Source organism: Dromaius novaehollandiae, chromosome 4 (genome assembly GCF_036370855.1).
Source record: "Dromaius novaehollandiae isolate bDroNov1 chromosome 4, bDroNov1.hap1, whole genome shotgun sequence".
NCBI lineage: Eukaryota > Metazoa > Chordata > Aves > Casuariiformes > Dromaiidae > Dromaius > Dromaius novaehollandiae.
The window spans coordinates 82,444,823-82,467,229 of NC_088101.1; the positions used below are offsets into that span (position 1 = coordinate 82,444,823).

The 22,407-nt window shown below is 38.2% G+C and overlaps 1 long non-coding RNA gene across 3 annotated transcripts in view; it reads left to right on the forward strand.

Moving 5' to 3' along the window:
* LOC112990805 (uncharacterized) overlaps positions 1 to 22,407 on the forward strand; it is a 195,541-nt gene that overhangs the window by 36,452 nt on the left and 136,682 nt on the right. For all 3 annotated transcript variants that reach the window (XR_010389164.1, XR_010389165.1, XR_010389166.1), the window contains exon 2: positions 12,832 to 12,906. This is a non-coding gene — a long non-coding RNA (uncharacterized LOC112990805). The remainder of the gene's footprint in view (positions 1 to 12,831; positions 12,907 to 22,407) is intronic.

The following is a 22,407-nucleotide window of genomic DNA, read 5'->3' on the forward strand; positions in this document are numbered from 1 at the left end:
TTGTGTGATACCATATAACTGAATAGGAAAAAGCATCTACTTAAAGACATCTCATTAAGATTCAAAATGAGGGTCATGATTTACACAATGATTTCTCTGTGGGATAAAATTGCCTACTCTAAATTTAATGCCTATTTATGTAGAAGCCAACGGGCTAACTGAGCAAGATCTAAGTATTGTCTTCATAGCACATACAGTATAACATTTCTTTAGATGTAAACTGGCCATCACAGACCTATCAGTTCTGAAATTGATTCTCATACGAAAGGACTGTTTTGGTCACCTGGAGAGCTGGATGTAGCCACTATGGTCATGTAGTAAGCATGCAAATGGGTTCTGGGGGGAAGGGGGTGGAATTATGCGTTTAAGCATGTATTTCAAGCCAAACTAAAAGATCTCTTAGTTAAACATCTGATTTCTGGTCGTTGCTCATTACGGTGGATTAGGGGAAGACTATCAGAAACAGTGTATTCAGAGTGATTCTCCCTTACGGTTTCTTAACCTCCAGCAATCAGAGGAGCAGAGACTTGCTTCTTCTGGTTAGAGAAGTATGCATATTTTGCAGCAACTTGCCAAGATTTACTAGAAAGAAAGAGAGAGATTTTAAAAGGAAACAATAGTCAAGTTTACTTGCTTTTGTTATTTCTCATATAAATTCGGACTTCTACTGGGGAATATTTTAAACTTCAAAATTTTTTGATTTGTTTGCTTTTTTTCTGGGGCTTCAAATATTCTAGACTATCCTAGTCTAATTTTTTCACAGTTTCTAAAGAATTTGGATGGTGTTAAAACCCAACTGACTTAAATATTATTGAAACTTCTAATTAGTTTGAGGGCTGTAGTGCACCCACTTACAGATGGAGGAAAAAATATGGATTTAATCAAACTGAACTATTCCCAAAGGTCAAGTTTAACTAAACCCCAGGGAAAACTCTTCACTTGAAGTCATAAAATGAAAACTGGATATCTATCTTAATAAGAAATTATAAAGTTGGTATAGGAATTATTGCCAGAATCTTTGTTCTATGTTAGACAGGAAGTCAGGCTAATTTCTGACCTTAACAGTGGTGAATTCCTGTCCCCTTTATGAGGAAACCAAAATGAAAAGTTAAGAATCAGCATCTGAACTATGATTTCAAAATCCACTGTTTCTGAGGCCTCCCAACGTTTAAATGTGGAATCGCTTTTTTTTTTTTTTTTTTTTTTTTTTTTTTTTTTTTTTTTTTTTTTTTTTGGAAATAACAGATAAGTATTGTCATAGAAACATGATTTGAGAAAACCTTCTAGGCTATCAAGGTCAAGTAAGACAAAGTTCCTTTCTTTGCTGCTTTTCGTGGTGAGCAGCCCACTGAAAAACCTGATAATGCACTTTATTTCCAGTTTCAGATCAGCTCATTCTAAGATGAGAAAACATTTCACAATGGGAATTTAGTATTGGTAATGAATGAATAACCTTTCACTTTGGTTAAAATGGTGAATGGATTAGTAATTTTTCTTTTATAACTGATTTGATGTACTTGAGGACTTGACTTATGCTGCAGAATTACTCTAGGAAGGACAAATGGGCTCACTGAGGATGGAGGAGGTTAGTATGTCCTAGCTTTGCACTTGAAGGATTTGACCGTAGGTTTCAAGCCATTAACAAACAAAAATGTTTGATACACCAAGGAAGGAGAAGGAAGGCCCACTGAGCCATCAGAAAATGGAGGTGAAGATAGAGTCCAGGTAAAGGATTAGGAAGTCACAGACATGGGAAGGAGAAAGTGACATGAGTTTAGTTGTGGTTCATTTTATTGAATTTCAGCCACCTAAATGTTAAACTTCTAGTCTAATTGCCGAAGTTCCTCTACAACGGGGGGGGGGGGAAGGTAGATAGCACTTCCAGTGTGGCACTCTTCTACTATATTATAGACACCTGTCTACAATAATCACCTTCTGTTTCTCCCCATGGATTAGGAAATAGGAATCTGTGATGACTTGATACCTGTGTGTGTCAAGATAGCCGAGTGCCTGATAATGCTTATTTTAGAGGAAGAGAGCATCTAACTGGCATTGGGTGATGAATGCTGGATGGGTGGCTATCAAACAGAAGTGTTGTTGCTGATGTAGTGTCCTAGCTGAGAGAGGAGAGGAGCAGTTGCAGAAATTCTCAGAAATATTCCTGGAATTTCAGCCAGCACCTGATTTTCAGTGGTTTTTAAAAGTAACTATTTCATAGAGATCACATAAAATGAAGGTGCAATCTGTTCCCTAAAGGTCTAATAATAAAGAATGCTTTGTATGAAAAACAAAAATCTGGGAACCCTGATTCTTCCTTCGTTCTGGTATTTTATCAGTATAAAACCCCAAGCTGCAGCTGACCACTGTTTTCAATTATAGAAAATTCAGTTATAGAAAAGACAAGCCCAATATCTTCCCTTCTACCTCTTCCTCTCTCGTTTTCTTCCGTGTTTATTTGGAGCAGCATTCAAGCAAGAATTTGTTCTCATTGGGAGTCCGAAGTTAAGGAATGAATGGGGGAAAAAAAAAAATCATATATTAACACAGTTTAAAAAACTTTGGAAATTATTGCTGCTCAGGTGAGAGTGTGTCTGGTCATGTTCAGGAATGTAAACAGTCTTTCAGCATAAACTTGAACACATCACTGGACAAACCCACTAGCAGTTTTAATCATCCTGGGAACTGTCTTAAATACTGAGCACTATGAATGTTTCATGTGTGCTGAAAATGGTTAGTCTATGTTTTCTTCTCCTGAACTTAGACTTAAATTCTGCCTGAAAGGCACTCTTGGTATTGACATAGTTTGCCGCATACATAATTCAGTTTACTACAATGTAAGGTGATTTTTTTTTTAATCATCAGTAGTGTTCCACTCGAGTAGCAGCTGTCATTAGTGAGTTTACAAAGGCAATAAAATATTGTGACAATTAGAAATGGTGTATATTAATTTCTAGTCATACCCACTGCGTGTCATGATGTCATTGAGATATAATCAAAACAACAGAAAGTGAAAGAAATCCACATCTGAAAATGAAATGTTAAGATTCTGAAGCTGCCATTTTCTCAAAGGAAGAGATTTGTAAACATCACATTTCACATGACCTTTTCTGATTTGGAACACTAACATTTATTTAAATGTGAGCATATTTTGCAGAGTGGAAATCCTGATTTTCACTCAATTTTAGCTGATCTTAGCACCTCACATGATCACAGATACACTGTGCCAGACAGTCTTTAGGCAACAGAATGAATGTCCGTCTTTGAGAAGAACGTATTGTCTAAGCAGATATAATATGTTGTATTGGACAGTTATTGGATGCTGCCTCCTGCCTTAGTCTTGGAAAAGTTTAAAGTGCAACAGTTAAAATCCTGTGAATAATCATGCTGACTGAGTATTATGTAGTTTCCATGTTTTTACAGAGGGGAACAGGTGTTTTTGTTTGCTTTTAATATTCTCTATTTTGAACCAGTCCTGTTAGATACCTGCTATTTTAATAATTCTTGTATTTAGGTAGCTCATACATTTATCTCAGAATAATTTGCTGTTAAATTGTTTGTAAGGTCTAGGAAAGTCAGTATTCAATATATCAGAAGACAAACTAAAGCAGTATCAGGAGCAAGAATATTAGGAGGGCTCTCACAGCTCGTTTCATTTTCTCTTTCTTTCTAAACATCTGATCATGAATTTTGTTTTTCTCTAAATATTTTTTTGTACTCTCAATGCCTGTTCTAATTAGCTTCCACTGTACTGTAATCTGCCCCTGCTCCACACACAGACACACAGGTTTTCTGCTGTAAGTCACTGTCTGCATTATTCATTTATTTATTTGGTCTTGTCTTTTTCAGCAGGCTTGTTAGCACTGCTGCATGTAGCTTGGTAGACTGTACCCACCTTCCCTGATACCTTTCATGACAGCAGTTTCCCTTTTCCCTCACCTTCTCTCTCAATACTGGGTGAAAAACAGCACACCGAAGGTTATATGGAGCATGAAATAGCCCAGGAATGGCTTTTCTCGCGCTACTTAAACTTCATTTAATGAAGCTGAAATACAATGCTATCAGCTGAAAAGTGTGATAGGAATTCACCTCATTGGCTCAGGAAAGCAGCTGTTGTGGTGATCTGAAGCTTTCTTAGCTGAAGGCTAAACAATGCTATTTTTAAAGCACATTCCCATCATGGCAACAAGGAAATAGAGTCAATGGAGCAGAGCGCAAAGGGATGATGTGAACTTTTAGATATATGTTACAGGAGAGAGTTCAGTGCATTGAGTCATTGAAGCCAATGTTTAGGTCATATCAAACTCCAAGCAAATTGTTTTTTCAGTTGTTCTAAATATATCATTCTTGTCATTCTCTATTTGATTACAAAGTGCTGGAATTGTTTGAATTTCTTTTAAATGTATTTCTGAATCTTCTCCATCTCTTATTTTTTAGTAATTTCTTGCCAAGTTGAATGGTATAGTAAAATAAGGGTCACTGTTTCAGGCAAAATAGGAATATCAGAGTCTGTTGCTAACACAGACCCATTCTGAACTAAGTCATAACCAACCCAAATGAATATTTCATATCTGCCTCTGGGTCTTAAGTTTGCTGACCCACCAGTTGAAGGAAAGCAGTTGTAAATTCACTGTGCTACTGAAAGAAACTAATCACGTATGCGTTAAGAGAAGGAATAAAGCTGGAATATAATCAAGAGAGAAGTAGGTAAAAGTGGCTGAAAATGAAGGAGAGTAGAGAGAATGGTATGTCCCAGCTGCGCGCAAATAAGTAATTACAATTAAATTATCACAGTGTGGTCATTTCTTTTCCTTTCTACTAGGGTGTAGCTTCATGTTTTTCTTCTTGAGTATGAAACCTGCTTTTTCTAGTCCATGTTTATGGTGAGAACTGGATATTCAGAAGTGCTGATACTTAGTGTCTTGACCCCTTCGACCCCTTTGATGGCAAGTATTCCACTGATATTAGTGAGGGCAGGATTTTGCTCTACCTGAAAGGTGCCGAATAGTCCAAGCCTCTGAAAAATACATCCTTGTATGGGTGGGCATAAAGTGTTTGCAGGTATTTATATGTAGCTGGGAGATTTGCTGAGTGGTATTTCAGGTCCTGAAAATATTTATGAGGATGCTTGACTTTGCACGTGGCTCTCACAGTCAACAGCACAACTGACAGTGTTTAAAATTAAGCACATCTGTAGGCCTGCACAAAATATAGGATTTATCACTGAATTCTAAGAAAGAAATATTTAATAACACAGGATCTTCAGAACAAGGAGGAACAATCATAGGAAATTAGACTCCTCCACATAATTTCCACAGGTAAAAAATCCCTTTGGAATATGTCATACTCGAATGTTGCTTAGCACTCAAGAAGAAGCTGCCACTTTTGAGACAAGTACATAAAATGTTTCCAGAGGACAGTAATTTTATAACAAAACTATACATAGACATCTTTTAAATGAAATCTCTGAAGCTCTTGGCTTTTCAATGTTAAAGGCTGGTGGTTTACAGCAATAATTAATTACTATTTTAAAGAGATACAAAGTTTCAAAAATTAACTGAGATAAACTGTGTATTGTAACTTTCAGTTACATGTTTAAAAAAATTGCAAGATGTGTTCTTGATTTTCCCTGTCTGTTATTGTGTGATAAAAGAATTATTGTCTACTACTGAGTAATCTTGTTTCTTGCTCGGTTAACTTTTAATGGCTTGAATGGCATGTTGGCTAGTTATTTAGTTAGTTTTTAACTCTTATTCCTAATCCGGGAACAGCTGGAATTGAGGTTGGCCCAGTGTGTGTCTGTGTGACCCACATGGGTGGATTCATCTTACTTAACTTTCATGGGAAAGGCTTCTGTAACTGGGCTAGTCACGTGACAGAAAGAGGTGCTTTCTGGGGCACAGTTCATTTGACTGAAAATAGACATCCACTTTAGGGTGAACTGCACCTCACAAAATACACGCTCTGTCCGTTGGTCAGAAAGAGAGCCCTGGGGCTTAGGTGAGGTAGAGGTGTCTATGCTCCAAATGGCTGAGTGAGCATTGCAAGTCTCAACTGCATAGAAAAGAGAAAGGAAGACAAGCAAGGAACAGGGAGAGAGAGACAGCACAAACCTAATATGTTAAAAATCATCTTTTTTAATGGCCTTAAATGGCTTCTTTAGAAATGTCACAGGTTTAAAGCTCAGATACGAGCTTGGGTATACAGAACAGTCACTTCTATGAAGTCCGTTAATTTAAAACCTGATAGGGTCAGCGGGGAGTGCTGGGTCTGCTCAGAAAGCACAGAAACTTTTCTTTCCTGTTTCTACCCCTGCACAGACAGGAGATAGCAGCCTTGAAAACAACATGTACAAAACATTTCCACTGATGAAAGACTGTATCTTATGTAACTTGGGCCTCAGACTAGACTAATTCTTTTTGCAGCTGAAAGGAAGAGCAATTCTGTGTTTGGCTAAAGAAGGAAGAAATTTTTCCTTAGGAGTTTGCTTCTTAAATTGCCAGCTTTTTGGTGCCTCACTCACAGAAACTGCTTGCTGATTGAAATCTTAGAATAGTCCTTGGTGAAAAGAATTGGGCTGTGAATTGATGACTTGATAAATTAAGTTTTAGGGCACTTGTTTTGGACCAAAACAGCTATGGCCATAGCTACAAAACAGTGAGCTGGTGTCGACTTGGTTTTCTGGCTCAAATGTGATCAGGACTTTAAAGGGGTAACCTTTTTCCTTTGGATTTTATGTTGCAGCAGATGTACTGTTCTTTGGATCCTAATTTTAGGATCAACTGCTCTGTCTTCTTGCAGTCAGTGTAGAACTGATACTGGAGTAGGAGTGGGTGAATTTGTTGTAATGTGCGCTGTTACTAATTTGGCATAAACACAATCTTGTGTCCTCAGAACAAATTTGATCTTCTGGGTGATCCATGAGGGTACAGCTCTGGTATTGATTGTTATGAAATCATCCTTTCTGTTGTAGAGGCGTAAGATGTTAAGGATGGGATGATGTTTAACATTACAGAGGTTTCTACAAATGATGACATGGGATATCATCTTCTAATTTGGGTTTTAATTGAACTTCTGTTGAAGTCAAAAGATTCTCAGTGATTCACTGTATTTGATAGGTGCTGGATTTGTAAAATAACTTTAGCTTCCTTTTGCTTTAGCAAATAACTTTGCTTCAAGTGCTGTTTGGTTGCTATACATTTGACTTGTTGCATGTTGTCACGGATGACACGCGTTTACTGTTTCTTAAAAATTTCCATTTCAGCCAGTGTTCGTTTGTGTACATATATAGAAATGGGCACGTGTTTCTGTCAACTCAGCCATTCAGCTTGTTTAAAACAATGATAGATTATTGTTAAAATCTCTGAAGAAAAATGTACAGAAGAAATGAATGCATCACATTTATTGGACAACTGTATCTATGAGTTACTTTCTAAATTCTGACACTGAAGAATTCACTGCTCAAGCAACAGTGACGTGCAGAATTGAAAGGACTGTACTCTTGTACAGAGGAGTTATTATGAATTCACAACTATTCTGTAACAGAAGCTGTTTGTATGAGATGAAAAGACACTTACACTGTCATACTGAAAGATGGCTGCTTTCAGCTAGCTCTGTCAGATGTTTTGTCTAAAATGTATACAAAATGGGTTGTTCTATAGGTTTCAAACAAAAAGAGGTATGTAATAAAGGCAAATGGTTAGAAACAATGAAACCTGTGCAACTTAAACACCTTTCTTTGGAGTCGGCAATTTATGTGTTACCTGAGGGAAAGGATATATCCACCCATATATTTCTCAGGAGGGCACTGCGATTTGTATTTATGATTTTGTCTTGTTAAATAGAGGTTTGAAGCATGAGTGAAGAAGTGATGCCTGAATGGCTATAGTCAGCTACAAGACCCGTAGGAAAATGCATCATCAGCATCATTATTTTCCTTTGAGCTTTTTTACTCCTTCTGACACCTTCCTGGGTGAGACTGAACATGGTCTTGCCAGGGTAGATTGGGTCCTGCATTTTAAGAGACAGCCTTGAGGTTCCTGTTCTTGGTATGTTTCTGCTAGCCTTATTTCAGAGGGGACTGCACCTGAGTGGATGGAGTTAGGCTGATTTTCAAGCACCAGTCAGAATATAAATCAAATGGTAAAAAAACATGAAAATATTGGTACTTTTCTTTCTGATATAAGAACATAAATCCCCAAGAGTTATGGAGGGGTATGTATATAGTGCAAGTATTTACCTGCTATCACCACTGAGCTACTTAAAATACTGCGAAGCAGTCTGACAGAAGCCAAGAGCCCATAGAATGCTACTTTAGTCTGCTGAGGAATTTGCAATATAGACCGTCGTTTATTTACAAAGGAAAGCAAAACTCCACATTGCACTTAGGGATACAGGATTCAGGAGACTAGGCACAATCCTTGATGCTTTGTAGATTTTCTTTTCTGAGGCAGAGCCATGCCCGCAAAAACGGGGTTCATAACACTTCTGATCACATACCGTGCACTGTTCTATCATCTAGCTTGTAAACTTTCTGGGAACAGATAATATTTTTGAATGTGCGAGCACAGGAACAAGTTACTGGGACTGAAATTGTAGCACTTCAGCTATTCAGTAGAGCTCCCTATATGAGCAACCTACTGTTGCACCTTGACGTCATGGAACAGCTTGTACACACTGACCACTTGTAGCCTACTTTTGTTTCCTGTGGGCATCTGTTGACAGCTGTGCTCGAAGTGATTCCGTTTTGAACAAATCAGTTGTCACAATGGCAGTTGGCTGCAGACTGATGGCTAAGCTCACTACAGAGTTGTAGGCATTTCTTTTCCTCTTCCTCTTTCCACTTTTGCCAGTGTCCTCTGTGCAGGGGTATGAATTTCTGTGAGGAATATAGAAAGACAGGGTACAGAAAACAGATTCCATGGTGGCTTTCAGTTCTTGCTCCTCCTTTCTGCCTCTTCCACCCATCCTCATCCCTGAAAATGTCTTGTCAAAGGGGAGAGGTGGCAATCTCATCATATACCATTTCTCCCTGGTACTCAGTAACACTTCTCTGACACCCAGTCATGTTGGGAGTCAAAAAGCATTGGGGAAGAGCATGCATCTATCAAGCTAACCCAAGTCTGAATCTAGTCTGAATGTCACGCTGAGAGCAGTGAGACATTTTGCTCATCTGACACTTCACTATTACTAGAAGAATCCTTTGATCCACACTTGGAACACAAAAACAAACTAATTGATAAATCTTTTAAGCTCACATCTTTCTCCCCTGTGGAAAACATTGTGCTTAAAATGCATCATGACAGTTACAAAAAGAAAACAAAAACTTTTTCCTGTGTAGATGTGTCCTAATTGAAGTGTGAAGTCGAGTGTTTCCCAAATGCCTCCTCCAGGAAGTACACAAACAGAAGACAAATTGTGTGTTTTGGATTTAATATTTACTATCAGAGGATCCTGTCACTTTTCAAGAATCCATGTTGTCATAAAGGTCTGAACAGGCCCGTTTCTTCTCAGGATCAGTTAAGGCACACTGATCAGTTCAAGATGCATAAGGCTGTATTTCCAGCCTCTATAATAATATAGCATAGTTCTCAAGTATTGGTAGACTTTTATACCTGATGAGAACATGTAGTCAAAGCAGAATGGTGAAAAGATTCACAGCAGCTCAATTCTGTGTTTCAAACTTAGGAGGGATCAGAGGAAAGGAAGGAATGCTGTCACAGGAGTTTGTTTTCTATGTAAAATACAAGTTGCAATATCAATATTGTCAGGGAAGCAGAAATACAAGATGAAATCTGTTGTTTTAATTATTAAAAAAAAAATTGGCATAGCATCTCCTTAATATATATACCTGTGTGAGAACAACTACTGCAGGATGTTTATTATCTCAGTATTTCCCATTTTAATCATCTGGGGCTTTATTTTTGGCAGGTATCTTGTAGTCACTGATTTTAAATTATGATGATTGCACTTGTCTCTTGTAGTTTGGTTTGATTATCTTCTGGAAGTGCTCATATTTGTCTATGTCTATGGCTATGTCTAAACTGTGGGAGCCAAGAGTGTTTCCATTCTTTCAGCTCCAGGTACATGCTTGGGTAGTATCCTGACTCCATGTCAGCAATGAAACCCATCCAGTCAGCACCTGTTCCTTTGCTCTGTAATTTCCATGGGAAGGCATTAGATAGTGAGGACCTATAGCATCCTCCAGTTCATTCTCCCATCTGGACTACCAAAAAGGCAGCACCTTCAGTCCTTATCTTACATGCAGCTATGCAAGCTCTATATTTTGTAGTGTTGTGGGCAAACAAGTCCTGACTCGGGGAATTTTACTTAATTAATTGACAATTAATAAAAACTTATAATTACTGATTTGGGTATTCAGAAAAAAAAACCCCATTAAAAAAATGAAGACGTAGGGAAACACCTTTCCTGCCCATTTCAACTTTGGTCAAACACCTCTTCTCCCCACTTCCTAGTCTCAGCTTCCTTTGTTTTTGCCATGGGTGCTGTACTCAGTCTATCCCAATTCCTTTGGTGAGGTGATGGGCAGTGCCAGAAGTTGGGGTTTGCTTAATGGTTTCTGTCTGGTGCTCCTTGCTTCTTACTCAATTTTTTTTGCCCTGGCATAGGTTGCCTGTGGGCCACAGTCCCTTTGGAGGTGTCCCTGCTCTGGCATGGATTGCCCATGGGTTGCAGTCCCTTCAGGGGGGACCCTGCTCTGGCATGGCTTATCCACAGGCTGCAGTCCCTTCAGGAATGTGCGTGCTCCGGTGTCTGTTGCCCATAGGTTGCAGTCCCTTTGGGGCTGTCTCTGCTTCCGTGTAGGCTCCTGTCCCTTTGGGGGTGCCCCTGCCTTGGTGTGGGTCACCCATGGGCTGTAGTCCCTTGGTGGTATCTCCATCCCATTGTGGGTTGCCCATGGGAAGCAGTCCCTTCGTGGGTGTCTCTGTTTCCATGTAGACCACCCAAGGGCCACAGTCCCTTCAGAGGCGTACCTCCTCTGGCCTCCTTTCAAGAGTGCATCTCCATCCGCATACACAACAATGTCTTATTCCACCTGTCTTCTCTATTTCCCCTCACCTGTCTTCTCTGTTTCTCTTCCTGCAAGCAGCTGCTGCAGTTTCTTAAATATGTTTGAACAGTGGCACTACATGGGCTCCTCTGGCTGGTTGAAGTTTTGGCATGTGATGGGGTGTTTACATCAGTTTCAGAGCTGGCTGGAAGCAGCTGTGACCAGCCCAGGCCAGTTCATGGCCTCCTCCCATGCAGGTCACCCCTGCAGCCCCTGCTACCAAAACTTTGTGATTTATACCAAATAAAAACAAAGGAGATCATGTTCTGGACTAAAACATTCCAGCTCACTACCCTAAATTAGGTTGGATGAATCCTCCAGAATCATTAAGGAGAAAAAAATAATCTACTAGAAGGGTATCTGTTCCTTTCTCTATTAGCAACTGCTGCATGTATTATGGAACTACAGCATGTATGTGAGTGGGGGGAAAAAAAAGTTCTACCATCCGTGTCACAGATGACTGTATACCTTGTAAAAGAACCATACAGCTAACTCCTACAAGCTTTGAAACTGTCCTTTCCAACTGACTTGGCTCCTGCAGCCTTTATGAATGAAATAATTTGTTTTTGTTGCTTAAAGGGAGCAACATCTGGGGTCCAAAACAAAGCATACATTTTGTTACATCTCAAGAAATGTCTCTTTCTATTGGCCATTAGTAACCTACAGGCCATAAGTATCTCAGGTTGTCCACATAAATCTTCACTTTTATGAGAATTGAAACTGCCAAATCGGTTAACTTGTCATGATGGAGGGCGCAGAAGCTTGTGAGATGGAAACTGATATTTTGCAAACCGTTTTGCTTTATTTAAGCTGAATGCCACTGCAAGCTTGGAAAGAGCTAAAAGGAGACTTAATTTGAAAACATAAAGGTCACTGAAGGCCTAACAAATGGGAAGCCTTTGGCAAAAATGTACTTGCTGACGTGAGCACTACCTCTGAAAATGAAAACAAACCAATGTATGTTATAATCAATTTGAATGCACAGAAAGGCTCTAGTGTATTTCCCTTTTTAAAGTGGCTGAGCAGACAAAATCTTAGCACTGTTTAAGCCAGTCAAATCTATTTGCTTTCACTATATGTGTGGTGTTAATCTCTACAGTGACAGAGAATGTGGGTACTGTTGAGGACTAATTAACAGAGCTGGGCTCTTTAGATCACACAGTAATAGTTCCTGTGTTGAGATCTACATAGCTTGCATTCAATCTACACCATGCAATTACTCATTCCATAAATGGCCTAAAAGATAAAAGATAGTGCAGAGATTCTCAAGGTAATGGTTACCATAAGCTCTAAAACTAGAGTGAAAAAAGCATAGTGCTAGAAGTAGTGCTAGAATATAGATGCCACTTTAGTAAAGCATGAGTGAAAATCATAGATTGTATAACTGGATATAGACATCAATCATACTAATAGAAAGTAAGATAATCAAGAAAGGCGAGTGGTGAGAAGAATCAGCAGTGAATAAGTGAATATTAAACCAGCCCCTTTTATGAGCGGAAGTCAGAAAACAGGTTTGACCATGAACAAGTAGTGGATATGTATATCTATATGAAAAAAATATATATATCTTTTTGTATACCTACAAATATATGTACACATATGGGTCATACAGATTATGTCAAGTTTGTGTTAGCAATACATATATCTGCATAGATTAGGATAAGTTGGTTTAGTAGTATCTGGTATAGGTTGGGATAATTTTGGACTAGTAATAAGATAATAAACAAACATTCCCTGATGAAGATGTGTTTTTGGCCCTACAGTTCATTCATGAAGACATAATTATCCTCAGAGTCCCTCCAACCTTCTTTGAAAATTAGCATCTGAACACAGATAAGGTAGGTGGAATTTTTTCCCACTAGGGTGGCCATCTGTTCATGGTCTCCAATGCATGACATATATTTGTGATTACTAATGTTTATTTCCTTTTATATTTAATAGCCATAAAATCATAGATTGTGTGTAAATTTCATGTATAATTTCTCTGTCATCTCTATTGGACTGTTATTTGTGTACCCATTGCATTGTGTGTTTGTAATTATAGATAAAGGGTTTTTTTTTTTTGCCTATTTACTGTGACCTAAAGATGTGGTCTGATTTTTAGAGGTGTCAACCAGCAAATAATTTACACTTACCTTGACTGACATCAGAATAATGCCATTTCTTTAAAGTCCTTTCCTAACTTTCCCCAACTTTCCCCATATGTGAGATCAATGTATACAGCTTCCATCAGATTGTTTTCTTAGATATACATCTATATGCCAGCAAATAGCTTAAAGCCTGCTGGATCCCCTTTGAGTCTGTCACACTGTGGTTCTCCAAAGTGTCCCATTTGTCCCATTTTAATGCTTTCACAAAAAGGGATCATAAATGACACGTTACTAGGGATTTTTTGAGGCTGCAGTAGGGATTTGTTAGATGACAAAAGTGTAGAAATGGGCTGCACGTTCTACTGGAATGAATCAGTTTTGTATGGTCTGCATAGCTGCACTGATGGTGCTTTGGGGGGATTTTTATTTTGTTGTTGTTTTTCTGTTTTCTAACCTAGAGACATGAAACCTACTATTACGAAAAAATTAAAGTCAGAAGAGTAGAGCCAGCTTAAATGATTGTATTTTAACTAAGCGCATGTCCAGTTATCCATAGATCCTAAGATCAAAAGTACTATTGTCAGTGTATAACCTATCACTGACCAGAAAAATCACTCTGCTGTTATTTTGTACAGAGAAGTATTTTTTCCTATTTTATATCTGGTAGGTAATTACAGATGTGGCCTTGATATTAGAATTATATGCTGCCAACCCAGATAGGCTGTACTAGCTGATGGTCATCTAATATGCAGGAGTAGGACTGGTTCAATTGCAGGCCACAGTGAGCCTACCGGAACAAAAACATTCATACAAGGAAAATGGCTTCACCTCAACCTATTCCTAACTTTTAAATGAGTGCAAGCAGTTTGGTGTTCGTATGGTGTTAGTATAACCTCTCCATCAGTTTGATAATGTTTGAAGGCATGAGGAACTGCAATCATTCAGTGACATCTCACAAGCCTTCCTAAACCCAGCATGGAAAATCAGAATGTTTGTGAATATAAATTGTACCCCAAATTGTTTTCCTAGTGGAAAAGTCAAGGTTATTGTATAAGTACTGACATGTGGTAAAGAAATTTGGTAGTTGAGGGCTTTTTACTGTTGCAAAAGGAAATGTAGTTTGTATGTGAAGGGACAGAAGAAGACGTGTGACAAATTCAACTTTGAAATAAGATTAAATTTCCTAGAACTGAGAGTAATTTAACATGGAAACAGCTTTCTTGGGGAGACAAAAAAGTGCCCAAGTGTTGTGCTTGTGCTCTTCAACATAAGATTAAATATCTTTCCAAAAGATGGGCTTTAATTTTACATCTGAGAAGAATTGTGTGACAATATATCCTACTTTTTGTCTAACTGAAGAGAATTGCTTTTGTATCTTGAAGCTGAACTGAAAGCTACAGTTAAGTGCAGTTAAGATTCAAGCACTTTTTCTACTTTTCATGAAAGAAGAATAGAAGTTTCGAAGGAAAGTTTAAGATGGAAAATGATTTTAAATAGAGGAGTCAAGGGCTTCTCCCACCAAACTTTAGCTATCCACATGCCTGAATTAAGCCATAAATTAATACAGACAGTCACCAGCTAGCCTAGCTACAGTATGTTCTACTCCCAGAAGTGACTTTCCTTCCTGTGGTATGCCTTTCTGTGGATGTAGATGATGTAGAATGAATTAGGGACTTTCTTGCTATGTGAACAGTGTTAATGGTTGTGCAATACAAATATAAATTCACTTTGTGAGGAGCCTCACAGATTCTTTCCTGTTTTCATTTTAGTTTAATACGTTTGTATTATTGCAAACATACATCTCCAGCAGTCCCTGATGAGCAAATGCAAATCCTACCTTATGTGATGTGTACAAATAACTACCTTCACTGATGGCACATTCTCTGTGTAATGCTATATATCATTTATGAATATAAAAAAGTCAGGAAGCAAGCTGAGTATAAATCATTCATCAACTCTAAGTCCAAGATAAAAAGTGCTCTTTTTGTCTCATAAGCTGCGTTTGCTGTAAAAGAACTCTATCATTTAACTTCAGTTTATAGACCCAGTCCTACCAACTTTAGTCGTGTGAATTTGGGTGAATTTTTCCAAATGGTCCTCCCTTCCCATCAGTCATATACAGATATTTGCTTTTGCTATGATTGAAAAAATGGCATTTCCACACTAAAAGGAAAAACTGGAAAGTCCAATAGCAATTTTGTTCTGAATGGGGAAAAAAAGGTAAAAATATTAGTCTCATGAAATTAAAAGTTTGAATTAATTATCATTCACAAGGGTCTAAAAGCTTTACTGTGGTTTGACATTAAATTCATACTCTCCCTACACTGTAGTTTGCAGCCCCATCTGCTTTCACTCTCTCAAATGACTCCTGGCTACAAGCCAGACTTTGTTTCCCATCATAAACTTCAGACATTGGCTCAGTAGCTGATGCTCATGGCTAGAGACTTCTATGAGGGACAGAATCAACTAAGCCATGAAGAGGGATATAATCATACATCAGGGAGAATGAAGCCTGGTCAAGTCATTTTGTATGAAAAACACCAGTGAAAGAATGTTTCTCTCTAAAATTTTTGACTACTTTGAACTGGGAAGAATGCCTCTATTTTTAGTTCAATTTGTATTTCTAGTGAATTCACAGTAAAACTGAACTTTTTTTCTGACATGATAATAGACCTGAGTCATTTTGTAGAGCAATTAATTTTTGGTTTGAATGTTAAATGTTACAGCTGTTGCTTTGTTTCAGATAATTGAAGTTTAGAGAAGGGAACTCTCTCAGTAAAAATGGAAGAAAAGCAACATATTATATCCCCAAGCTGGTTAGATAGACCTTACAAATGCTGCTTGAAATGGAGCATTGCAGTTTAGTATTGTATATAGTTCAGTTCTTATAGTAGGTTCAGTGTTTATCTGGAGATTGTGTTCAAAAGGGAAAGAATGTTGTTTTGTGACCACTTGCCTCTTAGAGGAGTCTAAAAAGCTGATCCTGTAAGAAGTAACCATTGAATACCCGTGGAAGTTCTGAGCAAAGGGCACTGCTACCACTCCTTACCTTCCCTGTAGCTTTTTAAAGACAGTTTCTGGCACATACAGGATGTCACAGAGTATTCTGGCTGCCCTCCAGTTGCCACTCAGGAGTGCACGGGTCCCTTTTATTACTTGTGTTGTATCTCCCAGCCTTGTGCAGATGTCTGAGATACCCTAGGTGTTTCAGAAGGCATTAGATGCCTAACTGTGAGGAGCTGAATCTGGCCCTAATTTGGGGGATGAACTGCCTCTAGAGATGCTTCTCTCTTCACCGACTACAAAAGTACCACAGACAACTTGCCTAGACTAGCCTTTACCTGCGTAAATGTAGTTGCCTGGTTATTTCAGTCACAATGTTACAGTGCTGAATTCGATATGATAATACATGGAAACACAACAGGCTTAGGTGAGCCCTTCATGCTTACGTAATGAAATGGAGAAAGATACCTTGAAGAGGTTACAGTCCATGTGAAGGAAGAGATGCAGCATGAGAATACAGCAAAGTAACAGTGGGGAGCAGAAGCTGACAGGTGTTTATGCTCTGTGTTGTAAGCAGTAAGCACAGCACATATATCTACTGTGCATTCATTAAGCTTTGTTCATCTATTCTTCTCAGATAACAGTTAGTTCTGTGAATGGAAGCAACCTAACAAAGGCAAGCCTTGCCCTTAGATTCTGATACATGGCAAGCATATCAAAGGGCAGAACCTGACCTCAGTTCTTTGCAAAGCTTTACTTTCCTGACATGCTAGAGATTAAAAAGCAGCCTCTTTAGAATCCAAAGGAAAGTGGTGTAAATCTTTTCATAGACACAGAAATTACTGATCGCAAAGGGATGCACCTTCATTTTTGTATCTTAAATCTCTACTATGGATTTTGACAACATATTTTTCAAGAATATCAATTTTTTTTTCTTGATAGATTTTCTTTCCCCTTTGGGAAGGTAGGTTTTATTGTTACAGCTGTCAAAGCATGTTATTTTTGCCAAGATACTTGTGGAGAAGGAAAAAGAAAAAAATGATACAAAGGCACTAATGGAAGTTGAGAACACCTAATAGGCTGCTGTTGTGCAAAAAACATTTTACTTTCATCTCCTGACCCTTCCTATTTTCCTGGTTTATTTTTCTCTGAACTTTCCCCAGATGTTGTTAGCCTTTTTCTGAAAATGGACTATTACAGATAGATACAGAAGAGGTGGTGTGGGCCAATTGTTACTTGTCTCCTTCACCCTGCCCCCATCTCTTCCTGGCCCTAAAGTCAAACTGGTTTACTTTATGGTGAATTATTACTCCCACTCTGTTTAATACAGAAACAATGGCTTCAAAGAACATTTTCCATATAGCAAAAGAGCCTGATTCGAGTGGACACAGAGGGAGGCAAAAATCTACAGTATCTCCCAAGTAGAATGTGAGCACCATTAGTTAGAGAGGCACACCTGTGCAGGTATTACACAAAAGAGAATTGATTCCCAAGGGCAGAAATATGAACAGCAGTATGGTGGCTCAGACTTTGGTCTGGGAGCCAGAAGAGCCGGATCATACTCCAGGGGCTAACGCTAATATGTACATTCTGTGATGTTGTTTGCTCTTCCTTTTTTGTTCATATATATAGTTGGCTCTTTGGGTGGAATTTGTGTAACTAAATTTAACTATCTACAACTTAGCTAATTACCATAAACCATCTTTATAGATCTTGAGAGAAGTTCATGGGTAATTCATCTTTTCTTAGATGTGTGATGTGTCTCAAACAGGGTCAGAAGAATGGCATCCTTGACTATAAAGAGAACCTGAGGTACTGGCTCAGATGCCAATATCTGTTCTACAGACATCTACAGTTAGGTGTCCCTCCCCTTTGGGTCAGACACCAGACCTTATTATGGATTTCTGCCATGACTACTACGATTAGATCATTGTCTTTGTTGTGTCTTTTATGGGTGGATTCATCCAACTTAAGTGAAGAATCCCAGGGAGAAAAGAAAGATGGTAATTTTAGTCCTACACAGAGAAAATATATTTTCAGTAAGGCAGGAAAAGTTTTCCAGTCCCTTTCTTCCTGCTGAACTCCTCCTTCCTGGTATGTTCTTTGTAGTGTCCTTTATTCCAATTAGGGAGGTTTGGTTTTGTCTTTCATAGCTTTGTTCCTTGAAAATACTCCTGTTTGCCTCATTCTGGAGTATAGAAGAAAGTATTACTGTTGCTTTGAGAATGGTATAAATAGAGCCGTATAAGAAATCATTTTCTAGACCAGCTTCTGAACTGAACTGTTTAGAACTCTTGTCCTTTTTCAAAATAATTTTAGAGAAAAAAACCCAACAACCCTTCTGTTTAGCTTAAAGTAGTCATTTTTCAATGGTCATTGTGAATGACTCAATCACTGACATGAGTTTATGCTAAGTCTTGCTTGTTGGAAAGGCAAAACTGAGCGAGGAATTGGCAAGTGCTTAGCAAGGATCACCTGTATAAGCTATAGCAAGAGAGAGAGAAAATACTGTTGGAATAGGAAATTCTATCTTTATAATATGGAGTGATGGTTTGGGCATTTTTCTGAGTGCTTGGTAAGTAGTGCCAAAAACTTTCTGGTAGAAGCAATACTTTCACCCCAGTCTTCTACGTCATGGATTGTTTCCTGAAGGAAAAAAGTGCTTTGCATGAATGCAGTTCTGGGAAGAAGAGTGTCAAATGCAATTTGAATTTTCTAGCTTTTAATAATTTTAACTACATTTCCTAGTGAATAGTGCATTTTCAGGGATCGAGGGAATCCACGTCTAATCCATTGGTTACTGTTGCTGGGAAAAAAGTACTGTTGCAAAGCAATTTTATCTGTGTTTCTGCAGCTCATATTTTTAATCTTGGTAAGTGCAAGACTAATTTTCCTTTTGCTTAGGGGATAGGGAGAAGTGAAAGTCTCTTACCTCTGCAAATTCCTCTGTCACCTTTAAAAACAACTTACCTGATATATTCCTCGTATTCTCCAACAAAACTGGGCTAATGATATATCTTTCTGGGGTGAGCTTGCAGATCTATGTGTTCAAGTTTCATCTGCCAAGTGATGTAAAACAAAGTTGACTGAGTCATCTGAAAAGTGACAGTTGTGACTGTTGTTAATGTGAAATGATGGGAAGGCTTTCAGGCTCCATGGCTTCCTTACATTTAGCTGCCCCCAATAATGTTCTTATGGTTCTCTCCCTAACAGTCATTCCTCAACTGGAGACTTTTAACTAGCTTTGACTAAAGCTGGCATTAATTGGCATTAACACTGGAGAGTCTTTGCAATTTCAGTATTTCAGAATACCTTGCTAAATCTTCTGTGATGAAATCACTACTCCCAGTTTCGGCCTTCCTGGTGCTTGTTCAGGCTTTCAGCATGCAAGCCATGTGAAGGAGCTGATCTGAGGCAAAGGGCAGTGGGAAGAAGTCAAAACACATTACCAGTGGTGGCAGCCACCTTATCGCATCCTGTTCTGCAGCTGAGTCAAAGGTTATTTCAGGCTTCATTTGCTGCTTAATTAAAACATCTCACATAGGTCCTACCCATGTCAGTAAGAGCAATTTAGCATGAGTGCTAATTCTAATTGAATTTTCAGGCTTATGAAGTTGAAAGAGTGCAGTGTGTAGAGACGTCTGTTGGCTCTTTTTAGCTGCGAGACCCTGTCACTGGGGATTCTTTTTTATGTGGAGGAAGGGAAGTTCAGCTTCTCTTGGGTGCCCCACTGTCAGGTTTGTGAGGCAAAACCATCTGAACCAAATGAGACTGTGCTAAATCATGTAGTGAAACATTAAATTAATCAGCTGTTTCAAGGGCTAAGACCCATCAGTAATAGCACAGAATTTGTATACGCTTTAGAAACCTCTTTTTTAAGAAAGCGATTGAAAAAATGTGGTGTCCCAGAGGGATTTTCTGCTTTTCTCTCCTCATTTTTCTTCACATTAAATGGGGTAAAAACTTGAGCTTTCAACATATATAAATATATATCAATTCTAATTCATTCAGTGTTGAATAGTTGAACACTTGAGTACTGACAAACAGTTAAACTCACTAACATTGCATTATGGCTATGTATATAATTTTGGTCCTGAAAAATTAATTCAGTGTTTCTCTACACTGCACAGATAGTTTGACAAAGCGCCCGACTGAATATGGCTGTACAAAAATAAACATAATCTGTTTTGTGCAAATTTCATGAGCCAACCTGCCAAACCAGCTTTCTGAAATGGATAGACTGCTGAACTTTATTCATGTATGTTATTATAATTTGCCTTTGCTGAACTACAAAAATGACATATAAGAGTGTCTTTTTTTCCCTGTTAGATCTTTGATTTGGAAATGAATTTAAGCACTAGAAATTAGGCACTAGAAAGCACTAGAAAGAGGTTAAGGATAACATTATGTACTTTGCAAAATAGAGAATGCAGTATTTGTACCTGAATCTAGGCTGTAGACTGAGAAAACAGAACTGTTGATAGAGACAAAATTCAAAGATTCTATTTCTATCTCACCTTCTTGTGTCACTTAGAAATCTTGCCCCATTGCTGCCAGGGGCTCCACACTGAAGTCAACAAGGCCATGCATGGAAATGGAAGACCAGACATATGGAAAAACTTACGGGATCATGGCCTTGATGAGAAGTGAGTGTCTAGACATAAAAAGCTCAGAGCTCGCTGAATTATTTCATTCTATCTCTTTATACTGTGAGTCTTCATCTGTGTAATTCCTATATGATCCTTTACTTGTGGGATCTGTAGAACAGGCTCGGTAAAAATAAGACATGATCTCTAGCTTGTCAGTGATTATCTAGAAGAAGAATACAGAGAATCTGGAAACCATCCAATGAAAACAAATTATGAAAAAGATGATGAAAATATACACAACACTTTTTTACAGTACTAGAAACTAACTATTTACTGATAACTTTATTATGCTTGTTTACCGCTCCCTAGTGCTTAATTATTATTTTTAGGTATTTAGGCTTTATTTCATCATTTTAACATAACAACTGTCGCTTGAGCTGAAGACACAGAAAGGATAGAATCTGTAATACACAGCATACAGCTGGTTGAACTGTTCGCAGCAAATAATTTACTGGCTGAGTTAAGCCTTATTATCTCTTTTAAAATTGTCCAGAAACAGACTTTGATTATTATGAATTTGTTAATTATTCAAAATTGTTTGACAAACACTTTATAGAAACAGAGAGAGTCTAACTTATGGGCTGGTCTCAAGCTGTCTGTTACTCAGTATCCTGAGCTCCTGTTATGTGTTGGTGAAACACTGAAACAATCTCTAGTTGTTTAGTTGTAAATAGTCAGGAGATGAGAAGCCAGTAGATGGTGCTCAAGGATGTGAAGCCAACTTCTGTGGTTTGGAGGAAGAAGAAAACGTGTTGCTAAGCACTGTGAATGTCTCCATTTGGCTCCATTTGCCATCTGTGCTTAGCAGGTAGGTTCCCTAATTCTCTGCTTCCCACATTCTAGTCAAAAGACTGAAATATTTGAAAGAAGGAGTGAGAGCCAAGAGGTTGCTAGGAAGCTGTGTAAACTGTCTCCGTGTGAATTCATATTGGTGGGAATATTCACAGCGCAGTTCTGGAGAGAAAAATCCCAGTTTGGAGGAAAGATGAGGGAAAAGGGCAAATCACATCCAAAGATCACTTTGCTCCCTTGTTTCCTTTTCTTCTCCAGGGCTAGTTTAGTCTACAAATACTTCTAATTTATTTGATGACAGTAGCCTAAATCTCTTCAGTCTTTACTATACATATTTCATTCAGTTCCTTCAAAACAGTGCTACTAATGTTCATCTTTCAGGACCCATGTTCTCACTATGTTACTTTTTTTTTCCAAAAGAGAAGTACATGTCTCTCCCTTTTGAAAATTAACATAATCAGATGTTCAGATGTTTGTGCTAAGACCTTCCTCAGCTGAATGAATTCGTTAAGAATTCATTCTTCCTTTCCTGGCTGCTAGACTGAAAGATTTAGATTTTAATCTAAGATAGAGAAGTCTGAAGGGAGACATGGGAATAATCTTCCAGTATGTAAGAGATTGCTGCAAAGTGGAAGGCTATAAACTCTTCTCCACGTCTATTCCACATAACGCATGTTGTAAAAGGCTTAAGTTAAAGCAAAGGATATTTAATCTGAACATTAAGAAAAACCTTTATGACTGTAAGGGTAAGTGAAGCTTTGAAATAGATTTCCAAGACAATATCTCCATCCACAGTGATTTTTAA